The following is an 8,701-nucleotide window of genomic DNA, read 5'->3' on the forward strand; positions in this document are numbered from 1 at the left end:
TTCCCCCTTTTCCTTTTTCTTTACGTGTTTTCTTTCTTTTTTGTTTTTTTTTTTAATTTTTTTATTAAGGGTAATTTAGTAATAAAAATAAAAAATTTTAAAAAAATGACGATTTTAAAACAAACTGAAACTTTGGGGACCATTTTGTAGCAAAAAAAAGATTGGAGACAAAATAAATTTTCGACCTCTACGTTAAGAACTAAAATCGTACTTAACCCTAATTTTTAACTAAAACTAGAAGATTTATTTTGGTGATTGTTCTCATCCATTTATGATAAATAATGATGTAACATATTAAATACTGGCATAACAAATTCAAATATTAGCCTTGGCCTTAGTATTTGAGATTTCGTCGAATATAAGTTAAGAAGCATTTTAAGAATGAGTAGTGTTATACATACAAGTCATTTTAGTTTACAAGTCATACAAGTTGAGACAAACTGTTGAATTAAGAAATTAACTAAATTAATTAATGATGACAAACATTATTTTTGGGCAAAATAAATAATTAGTGTTGATCAATTTTAATTGCATATTACTGATTATTTATAATATGTTGCAGGCCTAAATTTAATATCAAGCAGCCCAAACTGATTGAAATCAAGGAACAAGGTTGGCGGGCTGTAAAGCAAGGAAAGCCCAAAGAAATCAAAGCAAGATAACAAATGGGTAGAATTTGAGTAGTACCCGATCCAAGCCCAAATTAATTTCAATTTCCTCCATCTTACACCAACCAAAGCAACGTTCCCCTCCTCTCTAATCAAGTCAAATCATGGCTTCAGAAAAGTAAGAAAGAGAAAGAGAGAAAAAGCTTCTTCCCTAAGCTAGTAACCAAAAAAGCAAGAAAGAGAGAGTTGAAGCTTAAAGCACAGAAGCTAAAACAGAAAATCCAAACCAAATCAAGCTTAAGAAAGGTAATCCATCTCATCTTGCATGCATCAGATCTTCATCCCTTCTTCCCAACTCTCTGCTCTATCCGAAAATGGCATTCAAGGGAAAGTTGATCTCTGTTCTTCACTGCTACAAATCCACGGTCACAAGAGATTCTTGGGGACCAAGTTGCATCTCTATGGTTCAGATTTGGTTGACCATTGGAAGACAATTTCGGTTACTCCTTCATGGCTTTCGGTCAAGTTGAAAAAGTCAGAAGCAAAGGTCCTACTTTGATATTTGAGAAGAAAAAGTGAGCTTGTGGGTTGGTAAAGCTCAGTGCTCAAGGAGTTGACCTAGGAAGATGAACTCATCAACATGCAAGGAGATAAAAGAGGTTTGTTGTTCATTCAGAAACAAAGGAGAGAAAACCAGTGAATAGAGGTTTTGTTCTGAGAGAGCTCTTTGAAGAAGTTCAACTAACTGGACAGTGTAACCTAATCAAAGATGCATTCCGCCAGTATGAAGAACTGAATCAGAGGTTTGCAAAGCTGGTTTTTCACATAGCAAAGAGGTTGTTGATGAAGTCAATCTCCTTCATGTTTAACAGATTGTAATGTACTTTTCTATGTTTATCTTTCTGTAATTTCTTGTGAGAAAAGGCATTATGAGAAAGCTCAAGTAAAAGCCATGAGTTGAAAAAGGCTGAGTGAAACACTTGAGAGAAAAGCCTAGAGTTATTTTCAGATTTCTTTAGGTATGTTTGTGTCTTGTATCTTGTACCTGTAAGGTATCCCTTTCTTAGTTGGGTTAGCACTAAGAGGTATAGTTAGGTATTAGCATAGCCAATGTATAGTTAGGTTAGAACTTGAGTGTGAAAGGATTGGGTCAATCCTGTGTTATTGGTGTATGTAATACTGTGAACTATAGTGAAATTCTTCCATAGTTGTGGAGGAGACTGGATGTAGGTTGCATAGCACAAGGCAACCGAACCAGGATACATGCTGGCGTTAGCTTTTCTCTTCTCTACTGTGTTCTGTTTTCTGATATTCATGAGACAAAAATAAATTGTCTCATAAATTTCTGCTGCTGAGTTCAAACAGAATCAGAATTGCAAATTTGTTTTAAAAGGGTAATAACAACAATAAAAAAGGAAGGCATAGATTCAACCCCCCTTCTCTAAGCCTACCACAACCTTCAATTGGTATCAGGAGCTAAGGTCTCAAGAATCAAGCTTAACCGCTTGGAGCAAAGATCCAATGGCAAACAACTTGGGCACAACCACAGTTGCTTACACCCTCACTGAAGGCCAGTCAAACAACCGGCCACCTTTCTTCAACGGGAAGAACTATTCCTACTGGAAAGAAAGGATAAGGATCTTCATCCAATCCATTGACTACAACATATGGAAGATCGTTGTGAGCGGTCCAAAGATCCCAACAAAAACAAGCGATGATGGAGTGGTGACTCCAAAAGAAGAAGCTGAATGGAATGAAGATGATAAGAAGAAGATAGAGCTGAATGCTAAAGCAATCAACCTTCTTCACTGTGCTATCAGCTTTGAAGAGTACCGGAAGGTGTCTAGATGCAAGACAGCCAAAAAAATCTGGGAAAAACTCCAGGTTACACACGAAGGCACCAAACAAGTCAAAAAAACGAGGATTGATATGCTGCGAAAAGAGTACGAGATGTTTAGCATGAAGGATGGAGAAAGCATTGATGAAGCATTTGAGAGATTCTCAATCATAATCAACAACCTTGATGCTATGGGTACAAACTATGCAAAACAAACCTTGGTGAGAAAACTCCTTAGAAGCCTCACAAAAGAGTGGGAAAACACTGCCACTGTCCTAACCGAGAGTAACAACATAAGTCCCATAACCTATGATGAGCTGAGAGGAAAACTCCTTGCCTATGAAGCCACACACAAACACAGACTCAAAGAAAAAGGGAATAGCCCTCAAGTCAAAAATAGAACCAAAAGAGAGTGAGTCTAGTGATGGTATTTCAGATGACGAGCTTTTGTTTTTTGCTAGGAGATTTAGAAGGATGATGAAAAGCAAAGGCAAATACAAGGGGTCAAGTTCAAAGGAGCAAAAGATAGACTTGAGCAAGGTGACGTGTCATCATTGCAAGGAGGCTGGACACTTCAAATCAAACTGTCCAAAGCTCAAAAAGGAGGACAAAGGAAAGAAGGAAAGAAAGAGAGTACTCATGGCAGCTTGGGAGGATCTTGAGAATGACTCAAATGAAGAAGAAGAATCTGAAGGAGATGACAAAGACTGCTTCATGGCTGGAAACAACAATCTTGATGAGGTAAACTATTATGATTTGACCATTGAGGACTTGCATGCTATTATTGATGATCTCACCTTAAACACCTCAAAACTGCTTGACAAATACAATGAATGTAGATCTGAAAGAGATGTGTTAAGAGCTAAAAATATTTTTTTAAAAGAAAAAGTGAAGGAAACTGAATGTGCTTTGGACATCATTGAAGAAAACAGATTTCTAAAATCTGAACTTGAAAAATTAAAAGGAAAGCACATTGTGGATCCTTCTCATGAGTTAATTGCTGAAAATGAAAGATCAAATGATATGATTAAAAGGGTGAATGGTGACTTAGCAAAATTTGCTCAAGGTTCTAGTAACTTGGACAAATTACTTGCAAGTCAAAGACCATTGTTTGAAAAATCTGGTTTAGGCTACATAGCCAAGGAATATGCAGTTTCCAACACTTCCTCTATAAAATTTGTGGCTTCTTCATCAAATACCAAATCCATACCAAACAAATCACGTATCAGATATGTTTCAACTTGTGAAGAAAAATTTGATGAAGAATACACAAGTGAAGCTGAGCCTTCACCAAGAACTAGTCTGAGTTCAAACCGGCCAGGTTTGGGTTACATTTCGAAAAATGAGGCTGTTTTCAAGAAACCACCATTTTACAACAAAACCTCATATTCGAAAGGTAAAAATGTTCAAAGAAATTATGGTGAAAATGCTTTTGCAAAGAGGAACAACTTTAACAAAAATCAGTTTGTCAAAAGAAATGCATCTCCTCCAAAAACCAGAAAATTTCAACACTTTAATCATTTCAAGCAATATAACTCACCTCAGTTTCAGCAACACTCACCAGAAAATCATTGTGTCAATTGCAAAAAATCTGGTCACTCATATGCACAATGCTTCATTGAAAAGAGAGTTGTAGGAAACAAAGTCTACAATGTTGTTTGTGATTTCAATGCACTTGGGCAACCAAGATGGATTAACTTCAAAGAATCCAAATTAATTTGGATACCTAAGGCTACTTGAAACTCCTCATGCTGATTTGCCTAGCATCCAAGAACAAAAAAGACATGTGGTACATGGATATTGGATATTCAAGGCACATGACTAGAAGGTCAATCTACTTCATCAAACTAAATAAGTATGATGGAGGTTTTGTGACCTTTGGAGATGATGGTAAAGGTAAAATCATTGCTGTTGGAAAAGTAGGTAATGAGCAATCTACTTTCATTGATGATGTACTTTTGGTTTGTGGTTTAAAGCACAATCTTTTGAGTATAAGTCAGCTGTGTGATTTAGGATATTTAGTTGTTTTCAAAAGGCTTGAATGTTGTGTTGTTAATGAAAAATCAAATGAAGTGATGTTTGTTGCCAAGCGTTTCAATAATATGTATGGACTTACTCTTGATGAACTAAAGGATCAAAATGTAGCTTGTCTTCACTCTAAAGAATCTGAAAAGTGGTTATGGTACAAGAGATTGGGTCATGCAAGTATGTTTCAAATAAACAAACTTGTAAAGAAAGAATTAGTAAGAGGTCTTCCTTTGATAAAATTTGACAAAGACATCACTTGTGATGCTTGCCAAATGGGAAAACAAACAAAAAGTTCTTTTAAACCAAAGGAAGACATCTCAACTAAAAGACCACTTGAGTTGCTACACATTGATTTATTTGATCCGACAAGAACACAAAGCCTAGGTGGTAAACATTATGGTTTAGTAATTGTGGATGACTACACTAGGTTTGGGTGGGTTTTATTTCTTGCACACAAAAATGAAGCCTTTTCGGCCTTTGAACCTTTTTGCAAGAAAATTCAAAATGAAAAGGATTTGAAAATCTCTTCTATAAGAAGTGATCATGGAACTGAATTTGAAAATAATTTGTTTGAATCCTTTTGTGAGGAATTTGGAATATCTCACAACTTCTCTTGTCCAAGAACACCACAACAAAATGGTGTTGTGAAAAGAAGAAATAGAAGCATATAAGAGATGACAAGAGCTATGCTTTGTGAGTAATGTTCCAAAATTCCTTTGGGCTGAAGCGGTTAACACAGCTTGCCACATTTTGAATAGAGCAATCATAAGGAAATTTTTGAAGAAAACCCCTTATGAACTTTGGAAAGGCTACCAACCAAACTTAGATTACTTGCACATCTTTGGATGCAAATGTTTTGTTTTAAATAACAAAAAAAATTTGGGAAAAATTGATCCAAAGCCTTATGAGTGTTTATTTGTAGGATATTCCACAACTAGTAAAGCATATAGGGTTTATCATCAAGATGCTAGAATTATTGAAGAATCTATACATGTCACATTTTGTGATACTAGCTTGGTACAAAGCATTTTGGAAGATTGTGATGCAGGAAATCAAGCTCAAAAGGATGATGAAGCTGCTCAAAATCATGGAAAAGAAAATTCTGGACAAGCTGAACCAGAAACAGCAAATGCTGAAAATTCAAGAGACAATTTCATTTTGTCTCATGAATCTGAAGGAAATTCTGCAGCCAGCAGCGCCCAGAATCCCTTGGTAACTGAATCTGCCTCCAAGTCCACCAGACCTCGTGAATGGAGATTCTTGAAGAATTATCCTGAGGAATTTGTCATTGGGGACGTCTCTCATGGAGTGCAAACAAGGTCTTCCACTAGAAAGGCAAATGAAGGTTCAAACATTGCCCTTCTTTCACAAATAGAGCCTCAAAATGTCAAGGAAACCCTTAGTGACCCCTCTTGGATTAAGGCTATGGAGGATGAGCTTCTTGAGTTTGAAAAGAACCAAGTGTGGACGTTGGTTCCAAGGCCAAGTGGAAAGAAAGTGACCGGCACCAAGTGGATATTCCGGAACAAGTTGGGAGAAGATGGTAGCATCGCAAGAAACAAGGCAAGGCTAGTGGCACAAGGATATGACCAAGAAGAAGGAATAGACTTTGATGAATCCTTTGCCCCTGTTGCCCGAATGGAAGCCATAAGACTTCTCTTAGCTTATGCTGCATTTTGTGGTTTTAAATTATACCAAATGGATGTGAAATGTACATTTTTGAATGGTGTGATAGATAGAGAAGTATATGTAGAGCAGCCTCCTGGTTTTGAAAATAAAGAGCATTCTAATCATGTTTTTAAATTGTCTAAAGCTCTCTATGGTTTAAGACAAGCTCCTAGAGCTTGGTATGAGAGACTTAGCTCTTTTCTTTTGAAAAATGGTTTTCAAAGAGGCACCACTGACACAACTCTATTTATCAAGAATTCTAATGATTCTTTTATTCTAGTCCAAATATATGTTGATGACATTATTTTTGGATCAGCCAATGAATCCCTTTGTTCTGAATTTGGAAAACTCATGACAAGTGAATTTGCATGAATATGATGGGTGAACTTAATTTTTTCCTTGGGCTGCAAATTAAACAAACTGAAAATGGTATTTTCATTCATCAAGAAAAGTATGCCAAGGAATTAGTTAAGAAATTTGGTATGGAAAATGCCAAACCCATGGGAACTCCCATGCACCCGAACTCTAAATTAGATAAGGGAGAAAATGAGAAAGATGTTGATGAGACTAGGTATAGAGGAATGATTGGCTCCCTTATGTACTTAACTTCCTCTAGGCCTGATATTGTGCAAAGTGTTGGATTGTGTTCTAGGTTCCAATCCAAACCAAAAGAGTCACATCTTTCTGCAGTTAAAAGGATCATTAGATATGTTCATGGCACATCCAATTTTGGTCTTTGGTATCCTAAGATTGATGATTTTTCCGCAGTTGGTTATTGTGATGTAGATTTTGCTGGTGATAGAGTTGATAGAAGGAGCACTTCTGGTTTATGCTACTTCCTTGGAAAGTCCTTAAATGTTTGGTCAAGTAAGAAGCAACCAACAGTGGCCTTATCCACTGCAGAGGCTGAGTATATAGCTGCTTCTTCTTGTTGTTCTCAGCTTTTATGGTAAAAAACACAGCTTGCTGATTACAAATTAAAGGCTGAAAATATTCCCTTGATGTGTGATAATATGAGTGCTATTAATATTTCTAAAAATCTAGTTTTGCACTTTAGGACTAAGCATATTGAAGTGAAATTTCACTCAATAAGAGAACATGTCCAAAAGGGGGATATTAGTATTCAATTTGTTAAATCAGAGGAGCAATTAGCAGATATTTTCACAAAACCATTGGCTGAGGATAGGTTTTGCATGCTTAGGACTTGTCTAGGAATTTTGAATTATGATTCCTTATTTGAAAAGTGCTGATGTTTTTGCTGGAGCTTTTTGTCTCATAAACAGGTATGAGACAATTCTGGACAGATGATGAATGCTTCCTTCTAGTCAGCGTGTTGTGGGCTTATTACTAGTGAAAAATTAATCTGGGCCAACCTCAATTCAGATCTGGGTAGACCTATGTGTTTTATTAATTCAAACCACATCTGGGCCCAATATGAATGTTACATTCTTGCTTGTTTATTTTTTTTGACTTGTGTGTTTAAGTTTAAAGTTTTTTTTTTGTGGCCCGAAAAGGTTTTTAATCTAACTTAATTTTTTTTTACTTGGGAGGGTTCAGTTTAATTTTTGTTGTCATTCAAAATTTAAAATTAATTTCCTGTTTTATTTTAAAATCCAATAAAATCTTTCTTTTATGAGGTCATGTCTTTTCAAGTCTTTTCAAATGGTGATGCAGTTGCATGGTTTTAGAAATTCACTTTTTGGGTACGGTTACCAACACTCCCTCTCTTCCCTCCATAACTTCTCCACACACTCTTCGGTTTCTTCCCACTCACTTTACTGCTTCTCTTCCCTCAAAAGACTGAAACTAACCAAATGAGGAAGAAAACCATTGCTAAAAGGCCTCCTCGTGAAAAGGTTTACAAACTTCCCACAAAGCCTTCCACTCGCTCTCAAGACCGGACCTTTACCCCTTCTCCTTCTCCTCCTACCTCTCCTCCTCGCTGTGACCCCATGGCTCGGACCAAAAACACTCCAAGGTTCCCTGCCTCTGCCAAGCCGACGCCACCACCAAAGGCCACACCTACCAAGCCTGGCTCCTCAAAACATGGTTCTGCAAAGCCTAGCTCCTCCAAAGGCAAACGTCCAGCGACTGAGGAACCCATTCCCGAACCAACACAACCAAAATCCAGGTCGGTTCCAATGCGCTCTCAACGAGGTAACACTCGAGTCCCTCTCAAAAATGTTAAAGAACCAGAAATTGGACCTTTTGATCACAAAGCTCACTTTTTGACCTCTCATTCAAACTATAATCCCTATAGATTCAAATCTGCCATGAATAATGATTTTTATGAGGGAGTCATCCAGTATCGTACCCTATGCCCTTCATTTTTCGCTGATTTGCCATCTTTGAAAAGAAAAGGTTTTTCTTTTATTGATAACTTAATTTTTCTGGACTGGAATCACCTTTTTTACATCAAAAAACCTGTTTATCCCTTGTTGGTCAAAGAGTTTTATGCAAACATGACTTATCATGAAGGCACTGCTCATTCATATGTCAAAGGCCGAGATATCGTTTTAAACAATGAGACCATCAGTGATGCTTTGAAGTATACTGATGT

This window comes from Arachis ipaensis, chromosome B02, assembly GCF_000816755.2.
Source record: "Arachis ipaensis cultivar K30076 chromosome B02, Araip1.1, whole genome shotgun sequence".
NCBI classification, from domain to species: domain Eukaryota; kingdom Viridiplantae; phylum Streptophyta; class Magnoliopsida; order Fabales; family Fabaceae; genus Arachis; species Arachis ipaensis.